Consider the following 24,443-nt stretch of genomic DNA (forward strand, 5'->3'; position numbering starts at 1 on the left):
TGGGCAAGGGACATGGATAGGCAGTTCTCAGATAAAGAAATCAAAACTATTGACAAGCACATGAAGAAGTGTTCTAAATCTCTTATAATCAGAGAGATGCAAATCAAAACAACTCTGAGGTATCACCTCACACCTAGCAGATTGGCTAACATAACAGCAAAGGAAAGTAATGAATGCTGGAGGGGATGTGGCAAAGTAGGGACATTAATTCATTGCTGGTGGAGTTGTGAACTGATCCAATCATTCTGGAGGGCAATTTGGAACTATGCCCAAAGGGCGACAAAAGAATATCTACCCTTTGACCCAGCCATAGCACTGCTGGGTCTGTACCCCAAAGAGATAATGGACAAAAAGACTTGTATAAAAATATTCATAGCTGCGCTCTTTGTGGTGGCCAAAAACTGGAAAACGAGGGGATGCCCATCAATTGGGGAATGGCTGAAAAAACTGTGGTATATGTTGGTGATGGAGTACTATTGTGCTAAAAGGAATAATAAAGTGGAGAAGTTCCATGGAGACTGGAACAACCTCCAGGAAGTGATGCAGAGCGAGAGGAGCAGAACCAGGAGAACATTGTACACAGAGACTAATACACTGTGGTATAATCGAACGTAATGGACTTCTCCATTAGTGGCGGTGTAATGTCCCTGAACAACTTGCAGGGATCCAGGAGAAAAAAACACCATTCATAAGCAAAGGATAAACTATGGGAGTGGAAACACCGAGGAAAAGCAACTGCCTGAATACAGAGGTTGAGGGGACATGACAGAGGAGAGACTCTAAATGAACACTCTAATGCAAATACTATCAACAAAGCTATGGGTTCAAATCAAGAAAACATCTAATGCCCAGTGGACTTACGCGTCGGCTATGGGGGGTGGGGGGAGGAAAAGAAAATGATCTATGTCTTTAACGAATAATGCTTAGAAATGATCAAATAAAATATATTTTAAAAAAAACGAAAAGGAAAGATAGTAAATCAAAGCTAGAACTGTTCATCAGAAACCAGGAAGATCAGACTACTTGCAACTACAAAGCCAGGTTGATGGTCAGAGGTGAGATGGTCTCAAGAAGTAAGGTTAGTAAGTAAGAAGTACAACAGTGAGCTCTGTATTCAGGAGAGCCATTTGGGAAGCATATACAAGGTGCAAGAAACAAGAAACTGTTACTAGACAAGTCCTTCCATGTTTGGTGTAACCGACTCCAGGGATGGCAAGAGAGCAAAGTGGGCTGCATTAGGAAGGCTAATTTGGCTGGAATGTAGAAGGAGTTTGAGAGATGAGATTTAAGCAGATTTTCGAGGGAAACGACATATGCAAGGTAGAAGAGAAGGGAGAATGAAAAGGAGACAGTCAAAAGACAGAACTGACTGTATTAAGGGATATATCTCGAAATGTAATATAAGTATGTAGTATATAATCTAAGCATATAATCAATATGGTATAATATAAACTAGAAAAATCTTAAGTACTGGACTATGGAGTTTGGATATGAAATAAGGGATAGAATTGCCATAACCTCTGGCTGAGTAATAGGATGTCATGGTAATAGATAGGGATAAAAGTATTTCTCCTTCAATGTAAAAAAAACAAAATTTAGCACTTAATTAGTAGAGATAATTTGCTAAATAGGAAGCTATCATGTGCCTGTATTAGTATAAGCTTCCCCTACCCGCAGAAAAACTTCCCTGTCAACAATTCTGAGATGGTTTCATAATCATTTTCCCCTTCCTCCACCATTGCTTTCTATCTTTTATTTTATTTTAAACCTTTACCTTCTGTCTCAGAATCACTACTACATATCGGTTTTAAAGCATTAGAGCAATAAGAGTTAGGCGATTGGAGTTAAGTGACTTGCCCAGGGTCACACAGTAAGAAAAGTTTGAGCAGAAGAAAAACAACTGCTTGATCACATGGGTCAATGGGGATATGATTGGGGTAAGAAACCCTAAATGATCACTCTAGTGCAAATATCAATAATATGGAAATAGGTCTTGAACAATGACACATGTAAAACCCAGTGCAATTATGCGTCGGCTATGGGAGGGGGTTGGGGGAAGGGAGGGAAGGAACACGATTTTTGTAATCCTGGAAAAATACTCTAAATTAATCAATCAAATAAAATTTAAAATAAATAAAAATAAAAGTGAAAAAAAAAGAGGAAATGAGAAAACAACTAAAATGAGAGGAATGTAGCTTAACTAAACCAGTTCTCAAACAACAAAAAAAAAAGTCTCAAAATCAACTGTAGCAAAATAGGAAAAAAAAAATTCACCAGTTAACTATAAAACATTAAAAGATTAAAAATGAAGAAATTAACAAATGCAAAATTAATTCAAAAAAAAGTTAGATAAGAAATCACTATAATTGAAATCAAAGCACTATCTACTAATAAACAAAACTGAAAACTGTTTTTATTAAGAAAATCTTAATCCATTGTGGTCAGTATCACCAAATAAATAAAAGAGAAGATACCTGTTTAGGAAAGCAGAAGTGAAGGACGATTTGGAAGAAGAAATAACATTAAAAAGAAAACAAGAGGGGGGCAGCTAGGTAGCTCAGTGAATTAAGAGTCAGACCCAAAGATAGGAGGTCCTGGTTTCAAATCTGCCCTCAGACACTGATGCACATGTAGATGAGGTGCTGTCCGATTTTTTTATGGGGGGAGGGGGGAGAGAGGAGAGAAGGGGAAGGGGAAGGGGAAGGGGAAGGGGAAGGGGAAGGGGAAGGGGAAGGGGAAGGGGAGGAGGAGGAAAGGAAAGGAAAGGAAAGGAAAGGAAAGGAAAGGAAAGGAAAGGAAAGGAAAGGAAAGGAAAGGAAAGGAAAGGAAAGGAAAGGAAAGGAAAGGAAAGGAAAGGAAAGGAAAGGAAAGGAAAGGAAAGGAAAGGAAAGGAAAGGAAAGGAAAGGAAAGGAAAGGAAAGGAGGAAGGCAGGGATGGAGGGAGGGGGGGAGGGAGGAAGGGAGAGAGGGAGGGATGGAGGGGGAGGGAGGGAGAGGGAGGGGGGAAGAGGAAGGGAGGGAGGAGGGATGAAAGTAGGGGGGAGGGAGGGGGGATGGAGGGAGGTGGGAAGGGAGGGGGGAGAGAGAGGGGAGGGAGGGAGGAAGGAGGGAGGGAGGGAGGAATGAAGGGGGAGGGAGGAAGGGGGAGGGAGGAAGGGGAGACGGAGGGGGAGGGAGGGAGGAAACACAATCTTCACACAAATCAAAACCTGCCAATCTTGAAAACAAGAATAGTAGTGGCAACCTAAGGATAAGTCTCTGAAAGTAATGTGACAAGTTAAAAAAAAAAACAGCATAAATTCAAAAAAGGAAAAGAAAATTACACAGAATGTCTCAATGCAAAAAACAAAGTGGTAATTAAAGAATAATCAGATTGGAAAGGGAAGAAGGGGACAGGGGGTGAGACCATAAATGACAGGACAAACTCCAAGATGGTAGTTAAATTAACAATTTCACTGAAATATCTTCAAATACAAATAACACAAAACTAGGACTCATTAGAAACCTTGAGAAGGAATGAAATGTGTTCCAAAAACTAAAAGGCACTAAAGATATTACCCAAGATGACATATCCTGAAAAGCTGAACATAATCATTAAACGAAGGGATGTCGAATAAAAAAGCATTTAAACATTTTAATTAATAATTTAAATAATTCTTACTTCTCAAAAACCTTAGACAACAAAAATTCAAGAAGGATGAAGGGTTACTCAATCAAAGAACTACTAAATAGTAACTACTAAATAAAACAGAGACAACAAAATAGTAACAGTTAGTAAAATACTAATAGAGAGACCATTTAAAAACTTTCTAAATGCACACTAAGTAACAAAGATTAAAGTAGAAAATAAATAGACATTATATTGGAAAAACAGAACTGACACACTATAAAAAAATCTGATAGCACCTCATCTACATGTGCATCAATGACTCCGTGAGACTAAATTACAGAACAGAAAAGTTCATAAAAAATGAGAGGGGAATATATGATGTACTGTGTACTTTAATAAAGTCAAAGACTAACAATGAAGAGAAAATTCTTCTAGTTAGTTTCTCAAGAAGTGAATACACAGGATAATGAATGGGAATAGAGGCAAAGGGACTAACTTAAAAAAATGGAAAAGAAAGGGAAAATTTGTTTCAGTAGTGAGATGGGGTACCTACCATTGGTGAATGTGCTCATGGATGAAGAGATGAGACCTTATAAAAAGGGAATAATCTGCAGGTTACTTTGTCCCTAGAGAGAATACATATCTTGCCTTAGCAAAAAAAAAGGAATCAACATTCCTGAGGGTTAGTCATATCCAAATGAGTGGAACAACATAGAACCAAGGAAGAGATTTTCAGGCAAATAAAGGGGGAAATGACCAAAATGGGGGAGGGGGGCCCAATACCCATGGCATCACCTATTAGAATTGGTATTTCTAAAAGTAAGGTACAACAAAAGGGGGCAGAGGGAAAGATCTACAAGAAAATTACAAAGGAAATGTGACAAAGAAACAAAAATAGGTTCCTTTGAAGCTTTAATTTCAGAAAAATACAGATGTGAATTAAGAATAAAAGGTTAAAACAGAAAGTAAAAAATAAATTATAAAGAGGAAAAGAGAAATCCTTTTTTTTTTTAAAAAAGGGGCTCAGAAAAAATGAAATTTTAAAAATGAAGGCTCAAAAGTTGAAGGAGAGGGAAGAAGGAAAATCAGTTATACTTGACTAAGAAATGAAAATGAAGGAAAAGTAATTTGATACCTTAAAGCAGAGCTAAAAGAGAAGAGATAGAATAATGTCTTTATAAGAGGGTAAAAAAATCCCAATTTGGAAAAAAAATTATAAATTATTCTTACAAGTTCAAAAGTGAATTTATTAAATGGTACCATAACATATCAACAAGTAAAGGAGTAGAAAACAAAAGCCCAGAATTTGTTGCTAACAAGAAACACAAAAAAGGAAAAATATACATAGGCTGAAAATTTGGAGCTAGAACAAAATTTACTACGCATCAAGGAAATCCCAAAAAGCAGGAGTAAAAACCATGTAATCAAAACAAACATTCAAAAATCTCTCAATTTTTTAACCAATACCAGATAGTTTTCATGACTGCTGCTTTATAAAATATTTAGGAGATTTAGAATTGCTATTTCCTCTGTGCCCATCTCCTTTTCATCATTTCACTTGAAATTCTAGTTATGTTTTTCCAAATTAAGTTATTATTTTATCAAGTTCTATAAAGTATCCCCTTCATACCAATTTGCAACATGGTAAAGTTAAGACAAATAGGAGTTCTGTAAGCTCACCACTTGTCAATTTACTAAAATTCCTTTCCTGCTGAAGTTTTTACAATAAATTGTCAGTTCTTTATTATTTTACTTTTCATTCCCCTGTGATCTTCTTCCTTTACCCTGAACTGACCACCACACATGAAGAGACAAAGAATGAATGAAAGTATATTAAGTCCATGCTTTGAAAAGTACTTTGGCAAAATCATAAGCTTTTTTCACAATGCAGAAATGAGCTAGGCTAGGCTAGATGGCTTTTCAACGTCCTTCTAGCACTAAAATCTAACATCCTATAATAGTTTCTCTCCCTTATTCCTTGGCCTAACCAAAACCGTATGTCAAATGTAAGGGCAAAGAAGGAAAATTATATTTTTAGGTTATACAGTGGAAATCTTTCTTCACTCCCCAAAATTTGTCCTTTACTCCTTAAGAATTAAAAAAAGAATCTACTGCACTCCACAACAATGCGTGTGTGCAACCACACCCGCACACACACAGACACATGACTTATCTTGACATTAGGTATGTTACAAACTAGAGAAAAGGAAAGTCTAGCAATGTTTCAATCTTTTGACTGAAAACAAATATGGGTAAAAGGCTGCTCAATCAAAGAACTACTAAAAGCTACTACTATAAGTACAGAAAAATACCAGATTCCATTCCTGTCTTGAAAATTTCATTTCTTTCACAATCCTAAAATAATGGAAAAACAAAAGATTTCATGAGCACTTTTTTCTTTAGACTATAGAGTTTAAAACAACTGGATACAATCCTTAGAAATTAGACCTAATTATATGTTGCTAATAATTTAAGGGTTTTTTTGCTCTAGAATTTCAAAGTGTTTGATAGCTAATGACTTATTGATCACGTTGACCTTCTTTAAAGGAGTAAATATAAAGTAGTACACACATATACATATGCTAACACAAAAAGTTTTATCCAAAATAATTACCTAGCACTAGGCTTCTTACTCAGAAATAATAATTATTTTAGCAGTAATCTAGATGGCCTAATCCATTCTAGATTATATTTTTTTACCTAACAGAGACAGCTGTCTACTCTTTTTCTTCAACTCTTCAGATAAAATGCCAAAAATTCCTTTGCTATTTTAATAACTCAAGATGAAATTTCTAATTTCCAAATTGACCCCTGCTTTGATACCACTTAGAGATATTCTCTTTCCCTTTTCATAAGAACTGAAGGTTCACTGTAACAAATACAATAATAACCCTTTAAATGTCCTGGCAGGACTTTTCAAATATACTAATGCCATTTGGTTGTTGTTAGAAATAAATAAAGGAAAGGAGGAGAAATGAAAAGCATAATAACTACATATGGACACCACAAAAGAATTTCAAAGCTATCTTCCAGCTCCCCACCTGCATGAATGAAAGCCAATCAACCTGAACCACCAGTGTTTGTAGAAGGTACCAGAGCAAGAAATGTAACCTTTCATGGAATAAATACACTACTATATAAATGAACTTCAAAATAAATTCCTATAAAATAAATACAATTTTCAATTGCCTTTTATCAAGTTCCTTCAAAATATGTCCTTAATCCCAGACTTTCTCACTTCTCAAGGAGGCTGCACCAGGAATCATATTTTCTTTATCTCATTTCGTTGACCTCTCTTATTCCATTAGTTTCTTCCTGTAAATACTATAGTGTCTGTATATATACATATACACACACATATACATAATATATATAGTATAAGCCACTCCTAGTTCAATCTAACCTATACCAGAAGCTATAGTCATAACTGCATCTTCATTTTCTTATCATTCTTTTCAAAGAAGTCTACACTTGTTGCTGCCATTTCCAAACAATTTACTAACTGTTTAACCCTCTTAAAATAAATATATAGCCTGCTCTGTGTGAGGTAATCACTGAGCTTCTTTTAAGTTATTATCTAAAAAATTTTAACGTGTTGATACTCTCTTTGAATACATGAAATACTTTCCAACATTCATCCAAAGAAAGTACTTTACAAGGTATATTCCCTAAAAGAGTTAATTTGATTCCTGTCAAAAGATTTGTCCTTTAACTTTTAGAGAATATTAGTGTAATACCAACTATTATTTTTGTTTTTTCATGTCTGATTCTTTCCTGACCTTATGGACCATAGCACACCAATATTGCAAATGGTGTAGCATGCCAATATTTTCAGTAGTGTTTTCTAAGCAGAGATACTGAGGTGGTTTACTATGTCCTTCATCAGAATTTTATTGCCTCTCATGGACCCAATCAATAATTAAATCCTCCATATGCCTTTGAAGATGACATTTTACTGATTGCGTCAATCTCCAAAACATTGCAAAGCCTACTAAATGAGATTCATAATAGCTTTAAAAATACATTTTCCCAGGGGGCAGCTGGGTAGCTCAGTGGATTGAGAGTCAGGCCTAGAGATGGGAGGTCCTAGGTTCAAATCTGGCTTCAGCCACTTCCCAGCTGTGTGACCCTGGGCAAGTTACTTGACCCCCATTGCCTAGCCCTTACCACTCTTCTGCCTTGGAGCCAATACATAGTATTGACTCCAAGATGGAAGGTAAGGGTTTAAAAAAAAAATACATTTTCTTAACTACCTCAGGAAAAAAAAAAAACATGGATAAAGAATGTCTATTGTCTAGACCAGAAGTCAGTAAACCACAATCACAGGGGCAAAACTTGCCCCCTTGCCTGTGAGCTAACATGGTTTTAACATTTTAAAATACAGTAAAATTTTATTTAGAAATGTAAAAACCATTCTTAACTTGCTACCTATTAAAAAAAAAAAACATGGCCAGTCAAATGTGTGCTTCAGTTTGCTGACTCCTGATCTAGACCAAGATATATAACAGACAATATATAGAACTTCAGCTATCCATACAGAATAGTATAGTCAAAGACCCAAGTCAAGAACTGAATGGGAAGAATGTAGAATGGACTGCCTTACATAACTATCATAATGATCCCATGGTTCTCATATAATAATGGTCCATCTTTTTTAAACCATGGCACTTTTAGTGATGATGAATAGCTGTGTATCATAGAATACTACAGTCTATAAAAAAAAGAAACAACTTTAGTTCAGGATTATCTATAAGGTAATGGAGAAGACTACTGTGGGTGTCCTTAAGCTGCAAAACATTGCAAACAAGGAACTGCACAAAAAATAGCTTAAAGGATACTGTCAAAGAAATGCCTTGATAAAATAAAGATGGGCTAGTCGTCTAGTAAGAATAGGGGCAAATCAATAGATTGCCAAGGTGTTAAAAGAATGAGAGTGAAGTATGTTTAATGGAGCTCTTATGGCATATATGTGTGAAAAGATGGACAAATAATATGAGACAGATAGGACTGGCTATGATCTATATTTCTTTTTTATCAGTTTAACCGGAATTTATTAGACTGAGAATAAATTAGCTAAATTCAGAAATAATTTCTAAACACAAAGAGCATTGCCACTATTACTGAATTTCCAGCATTCTCACCAAGTAGAAAAACTATCAAAGTCTTGTTCTTGTTCCATTAAATAAGTATGAAGCAAAATGATTAAAATATGACAACAGTTCAACATATAAAATTTCAAATGAAATACTCTCATACTCAATTTACAGGCACAAAAACCAATATCCAACTGTTAACATACGTTTCTAATTTATACTAGTGGATTTAATTACAAAACTGTATATTTTCTATTATGATTAAATTCGATTGCTTTAAAAATAGTGAGTCGATTTGAAGCTCAGAGTGGCACTGTAGAGACATTTACAGAGACTTCCTGTAAAAGATTATTCTCCCTGCCACTATATTTCTGCTCATCTTTGCATGTAGTCAAACAGGTCAAATAATTTTACAAGTTTTCTATCTAAAAGTTTAATAGTTAGCAATAGTGTTAAAAGCATAAGGCTTAATTTTAGTAATAATTTTTCTTACCACTTGCTTACAAAAGAATTACTTTATTTTCAAGAACAAGCTTGAAATGAACACTAAGAAACTGCAGTTTTTCTGTAAAGGGGGGAGAAAGTCTTCTCCTACATTAATTTTACAAGCTTGTAAATAAAAATAAATTGGCTGTGGGTGCGATGGAGGGAGTGAGGGGCTATTATTTACTTTCAGAATTTCAAAATTGACATTTACTTCTGAGGAAATGTCAACCTTAAGTATCTGTATAGCATTTTTATTATATTTATTTTTAAATTAATCAGAATAGCTTTTCACTTCCTCACACTGCTTAGCAATGTGGCAAACTGATAATCTACACAAGTTCAATTCATCTCAACATATATTCAGAAATAAACATTTAAAAATATTAAATTCTTCTAAGCAGATAAAGCTAGAAGATTATCACACAAAGTTAAATTGCCTTTTTTTTAAAGTGTCATTGTTTAAATTACTCACACTGGACACCTGACAAGGAAAAAGTAATGTCATATATTTATTCAACAGGGAGCAAAAGTGTTTTATGGAGCTAAACTTCTGAGATTTTAAAATATCAAGTCAATAACTTCTATATACACAAATTTTTTTTTCATGAATATTTACATGACATGGGGAGACAAGGAGAATCACTATAATTGCAAAACTGCTATAGGCAAGATAATCCTTTTCTCAATAATTTGTAGTTAAAGCATTATGTAAGCATTGGAAGAAAAAGTAAAATATCAATTAAGTGATGCATACTAAATCATAAATTTTAGTTTTCAATTTCTTACTATGTAAAGAAGCCATTAACTGTTTTGAGTTTTATAGCATAAGAGTTCGGGGAGCAACTATCCTGTTTAGTTTTTAACATCCAACTCTTTTTTGAGATTTAACAATGAAACTAAATGTCTTTTTGTACAGAAAAAAAAGTGTGCTAAAAGATGCAAATGAAAATCCCAGTTCATCCTCCTCTATAAGAGAATAGTCAGCTGCTCTAATTCTTTACACTTGTCCATGGTAATGTTCATAGTCTGTCATCCAGGTATACTTTTGCTGCATACTGCATATCTGGTTTTTGTTGTCTTTCTTTCTAGCAATTATTTCTAATATTAGTTACATGATCTTCTTCCAAACTTTTTTCTACCTTTAGTAATAACTTTCCTTTGTAGTCATTCTTAAACTCCTTGTTGGCATAATAAACAACACCCAAGTTTTCTGTCTCCATTTTAAGTTTATCCTGAACCAGTTTTGGAATATAGGGAATAAGGAGGATTAGAGACCATCAACTGGCTTAACAAGAACACAAGAACCAAGACTATAATGGGCATTAGCTGTATAAACACAGACAACCCTCCATCGCCTCTTTCTTCTCTCTCATGTCCACTATGCCTGTGTTGGTGGTGATGGCTATAACAAGCTCTTCCATTAGAAAATGTATGTACACTACCTGATGGAAATCCACCACCAAAGAACATATCAAACAAATATTCTGGTGTTATATCAGTTTCACAGCCTCTGTGGAAATTAAATCTACCATTATTTTGGTGATTACATACTTGGTTTTCATTGCCTGTAAGGTCATATTGCTTTCTTTTTTCAGGATTGCTTAAAACTGCATAGGCATTTCCAATCTTAAAAGCATCTGTTGCTCCAGGTGCATGGTTTTTATCTGGATGAAACTTCAAAGCAAGCTTTCTGTAAGCTTTCTTCAAATCCTCATCACTGGCATCTTTTGTGATTCCCAGTACTTCATAGTAATTTTACACTTGTTTATGCTGAGGACTCCATCTACTTGAGCTTTGGTATAGGCTTTTCCACTTTCACCACCAGCTCTGTCCTTTGTATTATTGGGTCTGTTATGATCACCACCACTTCACAGTTTTCGGCCATGTGGTCCATTTGCAGTTGTGCTTCCATTTTTCATAATTGCTTCCAGAAGTACTTGGGCCGAAGGGGATGGATAGAGCTTCTCTACCTTGTGCAGGAAGTACAGGGCCCAGTCACAATTGTCAGCCTCCAGAGCTTCCCTGCTGATCTCAATGCATTTCTCTGCCTCGTCCTGGTTCCCCTCCATCAGTGATCAATATTTCTGAAAGGAACATCTGATACAGTGTTTTCACAAACCATTGAGCTCTCTGTTGAATCAAAATGCTGACCTTCATACATTATTTTAGGCATTATGTATATTGTTCTTTTGGCTATGCTTTCTCTATTCTATATGAATTCAAACAAGGAGTCCCAGGACTGAATTCTTCACTATCATAAATGTTTATGGTACAATAATTTCCATTATATTCACACAGCATCATTTGTTTAGCCTTTCCCTGATTTTTAGGCAGTCTTGAGGGCACTGAAAAATTGTTTGTCGTTTTTCATATCAGCAAACCGCTGGATTTCTTCTGCCATTTTTCCCCGGCTTACACCGGCTTACAATGATGTAGTCAATGAGATGCCACTGTTTTGATCGCGGGTAAATCCGCTTTGTTTTATATTTGTTCACCATTCTGAACACAGTGCTCGTGATGGTAAGTTCAAACTCTGAGCATTTGCTGAGTAGCAGTAGGCCGTTGTTGTTCATTTTGCCCACGCCGTGTTTGCCGAGCACTCCTTTCCATCTTTCATGGTCCTGGCCAACGCGAGCGTTGATGTCTCCCAGTAGTATCAGCTTGACATTTGTGGTCACTGAGTGCAGGACGGCACTCAGGTCAGAGCAGAACTGCTCGATGGTCTCCTCTGTGCTGGTCAGTGTTGGGGCATATGCGCTGATGATTGTGGCATACCTGTCTTTGCTGAGAGGCAGACTTCATGAGCCTCTCACTGATGCCCACAGGCAAGTCTGGCAGCTGTTTGAGCAAACTGGTCTTGATGGCCAGGCCAACACTGTGGATTCTGTCTTGAGTTGAGGCTCTACCTTTCCAGAAGAAGGTGTATCCAGTGGTGGGTTCACTGAGTGATCCCTCTTCTGGTAAGCGTGTTTCGCTTAAGGCTGTGATGTCGATGTTATATCGCACCAGTTCTTTACCAATTAGAGCTGTTCTTCTCTCAGGTCTTGGGGTATTCTCTCTATCAAGTAACGTCCTGATGTTCCATGCTTCTAGTAGGAGTTTCTTTGTATTTTTGCTTTGATTTCGATCACTTAAAGGGGATGACCCACCAGCCGCGGTGTGCTGAGCGGGTGTTTGTAGGGCAGGCAATGTTTGGGACACCTTTTCTAGTCCCCTCCCTTGATTAGGGTGAGCAGTGCTGTCCTAGAGAGGGCTGCTCAGTCGCCCAGGATGCTGCCGAACGTCCCTGCTGCCCACAGGGCCAAGCGACCACTGGTCCGTGGGCCACCTACGTGCAGGATCGTGACTACAACTGCCAGTGGTCACCTCCACCTGTTGCATCGTCACTCCCCCATCGCCGCAGGTCTTGAAGAGGGTGGATGGGGTCAGGATAGATGAGTGTGCACAAAGATACTTGTGCGTGAAAGAGATTTAAGTGGAAAAGTCGATGCACAGAGTCCCACTCTCTCGGCGTTGGAAGCCTGGTTCCAGTGGCATGAAAAAATTGTTACGTCTGGAGACTTCCTCAGCTGCATTGGATGGCCGTGTGACTTTGTGCTCCAACACGCCCTAAGCACTCCACAGTGCTTTGCTGCGTCGCCCTCTTGGCCGTTGAACCTTCTTATTGGTTTCTTCCATCTGTTCAGCCGAAGCAGTCTTCACATGCTGGGTGAGCAAAGCCCTGGTTCACCATGGGTTGACGACCCGATGGCTACCCTCACAAGGTTTGGCTGGCCTGTCGAAGCCGTTACCCGGGGTGTGGCCGCTGCCACATGCTAGCAGCTACTGGGAGCCACAAGTGAGAGCTGGGTATCAGGTGGGGGTCAGAGGCTGGAGAGCTGCCCTAGGAGGGCAAGACAAGCCCTCCATACCAGAGATACTACCCCTCCCTGAGCATCCCATACATCCTAGCTCCCCATAGATCCTAGCTTGACACAAATAATATGACCATTAACATTTTAATATATATCAGTCTCCCTTTTTTTTCCCCTTGGAGTACAGCCTTAATAGTGGAATCTCTGAAGAGAAGTATTTAAAATTTAATAATTTTTTAAATATAATTCCTGTTTTTCAGATTTAGTTGAATTAATTCATAGATTCACCAGTATATACTTACTTGTTTTCCCACAGATTATTTTTTTCTCCTTAACTCCCCACAATCAGTTGTCAATCATTTCCATCCTACCTATACAAAATCATTCATATTTGTAACATTTACAATTACCCTAACTCAGACTCTCCTTTCAGCCATTCTGTTCATATAAGGCCCTCATTTCTCACACTAAAATCCTACTTATACAATAACTTCCTAATTTAGTTCCCATTTTCATATATTTCTTAGCTCTCATCCTTTTTCTACTACTACTACTTCTGCTACAAGATACATCTTCCTTAACATACAGCTTTGTCATTTCTTTCTCAAAAAACTTTCATTTACAGATCCCTGATTCCACAGAATAAGATTCAAACTCTCTAACCTGGCAAGGCCCTAACATACTAGTTCTAACCAACCTTTTGAGATTCATTACAAGCTTTCTTCTTGCTTGAAAACTTGGCCACTAATTGATTCTTAATCTTAACATTTATTCTCTTATCTGCATTTCTATATATTATCTTTGGTGTTTAGAACACACCCCTTTCTCTCTCTATACCTCTTCATATTCATCAGTCTATCTAAGGTAATACTTCCTCCATGTAAATATTCCCTAACATTACCTCACATAGACTCTAAAGGATATGTTCCTTTTAAATTTTTCTTAAGAGCATTTTACCTGTATCTTCCTTTACTTACAATTCTCTCCCTACTCCCCTAGGTATTCAATTATAAGATTCCTAACACAAGGTAGAAGCTATTATTATTCTTTTTTATTGGATTTCTTAATCATTATCCTTTATGATATAAACTACTCCAATGAGGGCAGAAGAGGGACATCCTATAAGCCTGGTTACCCTGTAAACCCTACAGAGAGAAAGAGCCTCCCTGCTCACTTAAAGAGAGAGGGTCAGAATGTGCTGGATTCTAAACAAGCTCTGGTACATAGTTGCAATGGAAAATTATTGTGGCCATAAGAAATGATGAAAAGGATGAGTTCAGAAAAACCTAGAAAGATTCCCATCAAATGATGCAAAATGAAATGAGCAAAACCAGGTGAACCATATATAAATTAACAGAAATACTGTACAATGATCAACTGTGAAGAACTAAACTATTAGCAGTAAAACAAAGTTCCAAGATAACCCCAGGTGACTCATGATTTATACACACATACACACATACACACACATACAAACATACATACATACACACATACATACACACACACACACAGCGCCGAAGAACTTTTTAGAGTCTGTTTGCTAATCAAAGCACATCATTCTTCACTTCATTTTCTTCATGAGTTTTTTATTATATGTGTGATATGTATCTTCTGTGATGGCATGGGGAATATGGAATATATTACAAAAAAGCATTACTATAACATATCAAGACTGTTTACTGCCTCAAGGAAGAAGGGGAAGGAGAAATAGAATCTAAATCGTGAAATGTCAGAAAACAATTATCAAAAATTGTTTCTACATGTAATTGAAAAATAAAATTTAATAAAAAGAAAGAAATCACTGGATTCCTTGAAAATCATGATTTTTAATGCCATAAAATAATTTAGGTGCAATTCAATTGTGATGGTACTGAATACATGGTTTAATTTGGTAGAATTGTCTCAATTATTATATTGGCTCAACCAACCCATGAGCAATTAACATTTTTCTAAATGTTTAGATCTGATTTTATTTCGTGAAAAGTGGTTTGTAATTGTAGTCACATAATTTCTGAGTTTGTATTGGCAGGTAGACACCCAAGTATTTTATATTATCTACAGTTAGTTTAAATAGAATTTCTTTTCTCTACCTCTCCTTGCTGGGATTTGTTGACAATATAGAGAAATGCTCATGTTCTATGCAGATTTATTTTATATCCTGCAACTTTGAAAAAGTTGTTAAGTATTTCAATTAGCTTTTTAGTTAAATATTTGGGATTCTCTAAGTATATCATAATATCACCTACAAAGCATGATAGTTTTGCTTCTGCACTGCCTATTCTAATTTCTTTAATTCATTTTTTCTTATTGTTATAGCCAGCATTTCTAGTACAATAGTGAATGAAAGTGGTTACGATAGGCAAGAACAAGAGCACAAAAATAGGAAGAATATGCCAATGACATCATGAAAATAACACCAAAAGGAAAATCTCTAGGGACTTCACAGTCAGAATACCAAGCTCTCACATCAAATAAAAAATACTGCAAATAGCCAGAAGAGAGTTCAAGCACCAAGAAACTCCATTGAGGATCAAACAAGATCTGGTAACTCCAACTAAAAGCCAGGAGAGATCTTGGAATACAATATTCCAAGAGATAAACTATATACATTTAAAACCAAGAATAACCTATCCATAAGGGGTGAAGGGTAAAGGACTTTTTAATGAAAGAGAGAATTTTAAAGTATTCCTGGTGAAAAGATTAGTGCTAAATAGAAATCTGAATAAATACAAACACTCAAAGAAAGCTCAAAGGTAAAATTATTTTCCAAACTGGAAGGAGCTGTATGATGGTCTAATGTAAATATTTGAACTGAACAAGTAACCCTAACTTTAATGTCTTCATTGGGTACAAAGGGAGGAAAATGAGGAAAATATAGGACTCAGATATGAACTAATTCTGTTCTGGGAGTTTTAAGACAGGAAAGAGGGAAAAAAAGTAATATAAATAGAAGAACATACTAGTGAAAGATGGAGGAAGAAGTTGGGAAGGTGACTTGTTCTTCTAGCTAGGGTGTGTAACAAAAATACATAAAGAAAGGGACAAGGGAGTGGATATCAAATGAACCTCACTATTGTCTGAGACTGACAAAGGCATGTACACATTCACACACCCATACAAGCACACTGGTTAAAATATATCACACTCAACAGAGAAATATGTGAGAACTTGGAGTGGGTGCTAGAGAGGAGAGGGAGGATAGCTGTAACAAGCAAAACAACTTCTGGATCCTGAAGCAGAAATTAAAAGTGGAGAGGCAAAGAAAAAAACTAGAATCTAAGAAGGTGTCTAAGATTGCCTCTTAAGACAATTTGAAAATGACTGCACAAACTATAGTAACTGAATGAAAAATGATTATGCTATAATATATGACAAAAGAATATTTCAGAAAATCATGGTTGGTATGAAGTAATGCAGAGTGAAATGAGCAAAATAAGAACAGTTTCTACAAAGACAGCATTATAAAGAAAAACAATTCTAAAATGCTAAAACACTGTGGTCAAAGCAGTGACCAACCAACTATGTCGCAGAATACCTATGAGATATGTTTTCCATCACCTAAGAGAGAAGAGATAGGTATAATGTACAGAGATATATACTTTTGTATATAGCCTCTGTGTGGGTTGGTCTGCTCTATTATGCTAAATCATTTATAAGAAGAGAAATTTTTTCATTTTTTTCCCCTTCTTTCTCAATTGTGAGGGCAGGGGGAAATAAGAAGTGTCAGTTATCGTAATACTAATTTTTTTAAAAAAGGAACACTAAAATATTTTAATACTCAGAAAAGCAGTTCAGAAGGAAGCACAGACAAGCAGTAGCTATAAAAACCAGACATAATATTATGTATTTGTTTTGAAAAAGCAATTGTTATGAAATGGAGATTCAGTTTCATACAGAAGCTCATTTTGTATAAGGAAATGCCTGTTTTTTGGTGTTCAGGGTCAGATTTAAAATATTAATATTTCTAAATTAATATTTGGATACAGTTTAGTCACAATATTCTTCAAGAAGTCTTTGCTAACCACTGCAACTAACTTAGCTTTAGCCACTTTGCGCACATATATACATATATAATATATATACCACATATATAAACTCCATATATTTCTAAATGTACTTGTCTCTTCTGTCAGAATATAAGTTCATTACAAATGAAGATTTTTTTTAATTCTTTGTACTTGTATCCCCAGCACCTAACATATTGCTGGTATATAGGAATCACTTAATACTTACTGGCTCATTGATCATTATTTCTGAAACTAATTTTTAATGACCAACAATATGAGCTCAGCTTATATAACATCAAAATAATTAATTGATTTGTATTCTCTAGGTATATACATATATTTATGTATGTATAATTTGTTTCTTTAGAGCAGCAGTACTCAAACTTTCTAGTTTCAAGATTCTTTTGGACTATTGAAAATAAAATTAAGTGCTCCAAAGAGATTTTTATATGGATCTTCCCTATCAATGTTTCCATAATAGAAATTAACATATATTTGTATTATAATGAAAATAATTGGACCTCACAGACTACCTTGAAATGGAATGAGAGGGGGCAGCTGGGTGGCTCAGTGGATTGAGAGCCAGGCCCGGAGATAGGAGGTACTGGATTCAAATATGACCTTAGACACTGTAAACCTTAAAATTTCTTAGACTTATGAATATTGGAAATTGGGAAATTTCATACTTGAAAAATTTCCTACTGATAGTAAGAACTCTATTGGAATGTGAAAACCCTTGGCATGGGAGGGTCCTTCTCCTCCCTACTTAAGACTACTTTAGGACAGAAACCTTTTGCTAAACAATGGAAAGGGCTTTAACCTATGCTTGCATAGAACAGGAAGTTCTTTGAGTCATGATTGATTTTAGAATTGATACAATAGAGATACTTGGAATGACAGAACCAGGTCTTGGAAACTACAATCTCCACCCTACTCAGAGTAAAAGGATTTAGGAAGGACTGCAGCAAAGATCAAGATTTAATTATTTGAGAATATGACCTTCAACAGACATGTGCAAAGGGGTCAGACCTCTGGGCGGTCCTGGGTTAAGCTAGAGCCACCATTGGCACAGGGGAGACATCGACAGTGATTGGTAGATGTGAGAACTGAGGGGAGGGAACTAGAGATTGTTTCCTTAAAGATAGCGGGGAGAGAGGTGCTGGAGGGAGAGCTCCTGGAGAGGTCTTGAAGGAGGCTGTGGAAGGAGAACTCAGGAGGAGAGTTTTTTGCTCTGAGAGGTTTTGCTCTAAGGAGGTTTTGTTCTGAGCGAGGTGGCTCTGAAGGAGGACTGAGGAGGTTGCTCTGTGGGAGGACCAGGAGAGAAGGCTGGCTCTGAAGGAGAATTCTCTGGAAACATTTCTTGAAAGGAGGCTCTCTTGAAGGTGGAGCCTGAGGTTGGCATGAGAAGCCTTACCTAGAGAGATCTTGGTTGAGTGATAAAACCAACTGACTGATTTATTCATTCTTATTCCTTTCTTACTTTCTATCTTTTTCTATTGATTAATCAGTGTATTATAAATTAAATTTCTCTATAAAACCCAGTTGGCTTGGGCATATTCATAAATTGGGAATATGTTCCCTGGCGACCATCTTATATTTATATAAACCCAAGACACAGTAGAAAACATATTTCAGCGGTCAATTGTTATATATTTCCCTTGCTCCCAAAACATTTTAATTATCACAACACTTCCTAGCTATGTGATCCTGGGCAAGTCACTTGAACCCCCTCCCCCATTGCCTAGCCCTTGCCACTCTTCTGCCTTAGAAACAATACACAGTATTGGTTCTAAAACGGAAGGTAAGTAAGGATTTAAAAAAACAAAGGAATGGAATGAGAGACCCACAGACCTACAAGTTCTACAGACCACACTTTTGAGTATCACTTTTGTAGAGAAAAGGGACTACATAAATTCTACAAAGCAAACACTTAAATTCCAAAATAACATAACTAGTAAACCTAATTATGTGATATTTACTCAACAAAAAATGACACATTGCATTAAAGATGACATCTAGCTCATAGGTTATGAAAGAGAATTTAAAACTCTTTATTTTAACTCAGTCAATCAAGAACATTGAGTCCCCTACCTTTCACACTTACTTAGTAACAATTAATCCTAAAAGACCACAAGCATAATCCCCCCAGTGTAATGCAAATTGGGAAACTATGATTGATGATTGCAGGTAAAGGAAATATAAACCAAAGAGACAGGAAGTGACATGGAGGAAACTACTTATAAAAGCAAGCTAAGGGAATTCTGATTTCTTCTTCTGGATTGGTGACGTGGACTATAGAGAATCTCTCCGACTTCCAGTTGTAGATTGGAACCTGGAGGCTGAGACTCTCCCACTCTTGTGATTGAAGATCAGGACCTGAAGGAGCCTTAGTTGGAGTTGAGCTGGATTTCCTCTGATCAGCAATTATAGGATATTTACCTGGGCAATATTTTCTACCTCCTTCCTACATTTCCCCCTTTACTATCTCTACCTTGCTGTAATAAAGCTACTAACACTACTACAGTCTTGTGACTTAAGAGTTAACTTTTATAAATGGTGACCACAACAATTTATTTTAATTCTTATTTTTTTCAAACCGATTTTAATAATATTACAGGTCCGTGTTGAGGATCAAGAATATGTACATATATATACTACATATAAATATAAATGTGCTAAAAAAACCTTTAAAAAATATAAAGGGCTGAGGACATATGAAGTATTTTTATATTCCAGTAGTAAAAAAATATATAAATTTAGTGAAGGAGAAGTTAACATCAGAATACTTCAAAATAAATATCCTATTAAAATAAAAAATCTGTTATAATAAATAAGCAAGTAACAAATGAAACTATACTAGAAGTGATATAAATCCTTGGAGACTATGTTTCCCATAGATAGAAAAGCTGTTATAGGACAACAGAAAAAATAAATAATTAAATCTAAATAACTGCATTAAATCTAGCATTCTTCTGGCTTCATGCAGAATATTTGGGATTCCCCTTTTCCAGAATTTCCAAGTATTTGGGGTTTGCTCCTAGATTTATTAAGCTTTGCATGGTTTTGAGATCGGGTGTTGTCTCTTCCTTGTATTTGCAGTGTTCATAGCATTTGGTCTTATTTGTCTCCATTGTATGTCTGCTGTCTTCCATAGCTGTACCCTTTATACTGTGTAGAGTTGTTTTAGTAGTTTGAACCTCTGTTGTGACCTTGTTCATATTTAGATTTCAATGGGCATGATCTCACTATGTGTCCCACTCTCTGACATAAAAAGAATTTCCTGTTATCTCTTTCCCCCCCCTTGGTTGGTATTGTATTGTTTGGCGTGGGAAGGTTCTAATGGCAGCCAGGTTCTTGACCTCATCTAATTCTTTCTGTCTGAGGGTTTCTTCTGTCTCTTCTAGCTTTTGTTTTAATTCTTCCTTCTCTTTTTGTTGCTTTAAATGGGTCTCATACAGATATATGGAGGAGTCTCTCAGGTCTGAGATGGATAGTGATTCAAACCCAGGACAAAAAATGCCTGAAGAAATATCTGGGATCTTGTGAACATCCCTTCAGAAATTATCTTTTTTCATAGGGTATTGCTTCCTGGCTCTCCTGACTGAAACCTAAAATAGCTTTCGCATTTTCCAGAAGCTTGACAATATATACAGATGAATGTTCTGTCTGCTCTTCCCACAATTTGTCAAATTTTCCCCAAGCATTTGGTCTTGTACAAAATGATTTGATCACCTCCAATAAATCTTCCCTAGCTTTTTATAGGAATTTCATGTTAAGGGGTCTAGAAAAATCAAAGTCCTCATAAACTTCTGGCCAGCTAGTAAGGCTGCCATCTTCCTATATCTTTTTAATGAATTGTGCATGCTTTTGTGGGATCTCTACATCCCGGAAATCTGGATCATAAAATCTGAAAGCTCTTTTCAGTTCTTTTAGACTTTTAAATGGTTCTACACAGAATGTCGGAATTCTCCATTTCAGGGAATCCAAGTCTTGTATGAAAAAAAGACTTGTGTACCTTTGCATGAAGAATATCAGAGTGTGAGGTTACTTTAGCAAAATCCCTATGTGCTTGTTTGTTTGTCCACTATGATCTTGTCAGTGCACACCGCCACTGTCAAGAGCCATTATTATAGTAGATGTCTCAGTGCCCTTGCCTATGTCTTTGTAGTTATCATTGTCCTTATTATCTTCCCCCAAAAACTATCTCATTTCCCTTCCCCAGTTTCTCATTCTTCCTTGTACTGAATTCCTGGCACACCTCTGTGATAGTTGTCAATTGGGAAAATAAGAGTCCTAGCCTATTATCAATATCACTGTTCAATGTCTTCTTGCCTAGGATTATATTGATTCCCTACTTGATATTACTGTATAACTGCCAGAGAACCACTAAAGTACCATATCCAGTAGGAAGGGTCAACCATGTTGTTGATATTTTCAAGGACATCTGATCCCAGTATCTTGTAGATACTGGTAGTTGCCCCTGTAAAGTTATATATTATGGCAGTGATGGAGTACTACCACCAATGCAATAAGATGCTAACACCAGTTGTGTCCAGGGTACTTTATGAATCATTTTTGTTGTTCCCTTGTAGCTATAGTCTTTAAATGTTGTATTAATGTTATTTTTATAAGAATCAAGATGTCTGCCTTGATTTTATGTGTAGTTACTTTGGTGTCTCTACCCCCCCCAAGATGGCTGCCCTATACCCAGCCAGTTCCAACTGCCAGTCAGTGATAGTTGGTGATAGATTCTTTGACCATTAGGGTGCCACTGTAATATAAGGGCAGGGAGAGAATGGAGTCTCCCCTGCTAATTCAGGAACAGAGTGGAATGGAGTCAAGCAGAAAGAGAAAGGGATTGATTTCTCTCTCTCTTCTCCCTGGGAAACCCCACTCTGACTGCCTTCAAGATCACAAACTTCAGGTCCCTCAGAGATTTGGTTGAAACAAATATGATGCCAAAAGCTTCTCCCTCTCTGAGGAGAGAAATGTAACTTTCCTCCCCCTAATCCCCCAAAGTCTCCTTCCTTTCGTTGATACTATGAGACAAGTCTCTTGCTCTTAAGAACAGCTGTTTATTCTAAGGGAACAAAAAAAGGGGTACGGTAATTGAACTGAAAAATAAGGTATTGGGAAAGAGGGAAAGGGAGGTCCCTAAAGTCATGAACCCCTTCTTCCCAAAGTCTGGCAGGATCAGCCTTTGCGTGCCTGACCCCCTGGGGTCAGTTGTTAAGATGTCTTGACTTTTCTAGCTGCCTTGGCTATTATAATAAGTTCAAAGACTTTCAGGGGATTCAGAGGAATTCTTCTTATAGTGAACATCTTCCAGCTGAAGTCCTGTTCACTCAGCTTGTTTCTCTGGAAACGGGGTCAGGGGTCACAGGAGGAGAGTGCTGGTTCAGATATCTGCACAGGTCCTGCTTTCTGTTAGGCTTCCCAGAAAGAAGTCCCCTCTCCAACTGTCCAGATCCTCTTACTTTCTCTCTTCCTTCCTTCAGAATTCTCTCTCCTTCCTGCCCTTCCCCAGATCCAGCTGGTCCTTCAGCCTGCAAAATCTGCTTATCTCTTCCTTCTGACAGGTTGAGTCCAATTCCTCTCTTACAAAGCTGTTACAGGCCAACAGAAAAAAATAAATGATTAAAAAATGTTTTTTTTTTTAAACCTTCATACCTGAGAGCAGCTGGGTAGCTCAGTGGATTGAGAGCCAGGTCTAGACACAGAAGTTCCTAGATTCAAATCTGGTCTCAGACAATTCCTAGCTGTGTGACCCTGGGCAAGTCACTTAACCCCCATTCCCTACCACAGAATTAATTCTAAGATGAAAGGTAAGGATTTGGGGGGTAAAATAACCCTTCATGTCTGAATATGTAAATTTTAGAGACATATTGTCAGCCAACAATAAAAAAAACCAGCAATGGTATTTTTAAAATTAATTTAAATATATTTTAAAAGAAGTATAAAATATGGGTATATTTAACTCTTTAAGAACTATGTCTGTGTTTAAGTATATCATGGTAGCTTTAGGGTAAAGGGGAAAAACATAAGCTTAAGCCATTTCTATAATTGAAATTGTAAGTAAAATTGAAAAAAAGGTTTTGTGTTATGTGTAGAATTTAACAAAACAAAAGGCTAGGACATAGAGGACATAGAAAATATCAAGAAAATAACATTTTAGGAGCTCTACTTAGAAATAACTATTATACAAAAAAAAAAGAAAGGCACCAGTAAATTTTAAAATAAAACAACACAAAAAAAAGTTTATGTAGTTATCTACCTTTCTCTAATTCATTCACAAGTAAATATTTTCTTTAATTTGTTACTAACCATGAAGCTATTGCATAAATATTAAAAGCTAATAGGAGAAGCTCAGTAGTAAAGTAGACATGGATGCTAAACTTAAAAAGTCAGGAAGATCTGAGTTCAAATTTTACCTAGGGAACCTATCTCAAAAACTCATTTAACTTCATTTTGCCTCATTTTCCTCACTTGCAAAATAAAAATGATAGTAGAACCTACTTCTCACAGGGTACTGCTATCAAATGAGGTATTATTTATAAATTACTTTTCAAACTTTTCTAAACTATATAAATGTTCAAAATTATTACTTAGAAATAAAAAATGGCCAGTAAATGCAATTGAGCATTTGAAAGAAAATTAAGAAGCAGATACAGAAGGAAAAAAGGGAGGGAAGGAAAGAGGTTCAAAGAATTTTCAATTATATAAATTAATATAAATGTTTTACTACAAAGTTGCCTAAAAACATTATAATTCTATTCTTAGAAGCAGCATTTTTTTAGAATTACATTTTAAATATAAGAGAGCTTTCACTCTTTAGAGGGTAACTATTAACAAACTTCTTTTCAAAAAAATAATCCTACTTTGGTTTAAATTGGGGGAGGGCATATTTTCAAATATTGGAATGCCCAGATATGATGGGAAAAGCTTTTGGGGAATCAAGGTATGATCTTTTTAAGCCAGTTTGCTTAAGAAATTTTCCTTAAAAAGCAACTTCAGAGCCAGGTTTGCTTTTATTTAAGCAAAATTTGGTACTCTAGGACCTCATTTTATGCAACCAATACATTCCAAGACCTTCACATGAGTTAAAAATTGTATATAATAGCACCCAATTACTTAATAAGTATTTCTTCTACAGATATACAAAGGCAATTCATTACTTTTCTTAGACGTATCAGAGCTACCTGCATCACTACTCTTGTACTTGGGGCTATTATTAATAACTAGATAGCATTAATAAAACAAAATGAAGCACTGCACTGACATGAAGCTGACTTTATGAGAACTCCGGACAAAACCTAATGTAGGAGCTTATTTTAGTGCAAAACAATGCAATGACTCATACTAACATTTCTCAAAGTGTGAATGACTGGCG

The 24,443-nt window shown here is 36.3% G+C and overlaps 1 protein-coding gene and 1 pseudogene across 1 annotated transcript in view; both read right to left on the reverse strand.

The window, feature by feature from the left end:
* Nucleotides 1-24,443, reverse strand: part of ARHGAP32 (Rho GTPase activating protein 32) — a 430,718-nt gene that overhangs the window by 295,321 nt on the left and 110,954 nt on the right. The gene's annotated exons all lie outside the window — the stretch shown is intronic.
* Nucleotides 9,633-24,443, reverse strand: part of LOC103105016 (dnaJ homolog subfamily B member 14-like) — a 109,863-nt pseudogene continuing 95,052 nt past the window's right edge.

Source organism: Monodelphis domestica, chromosome 4 (genome assembly GCF_027887165.1).
Source record: "Monodelphis domestica isolate mMonDom1 chromosome 4, mMonDom1.pri, whole genome shotgun sequence".
NCBI lineage: Eukaryota > Metazoa > Chordata > Mammalia > Didelphimorphia > Didelphidae > Monodelphis > Monodelphis domestica.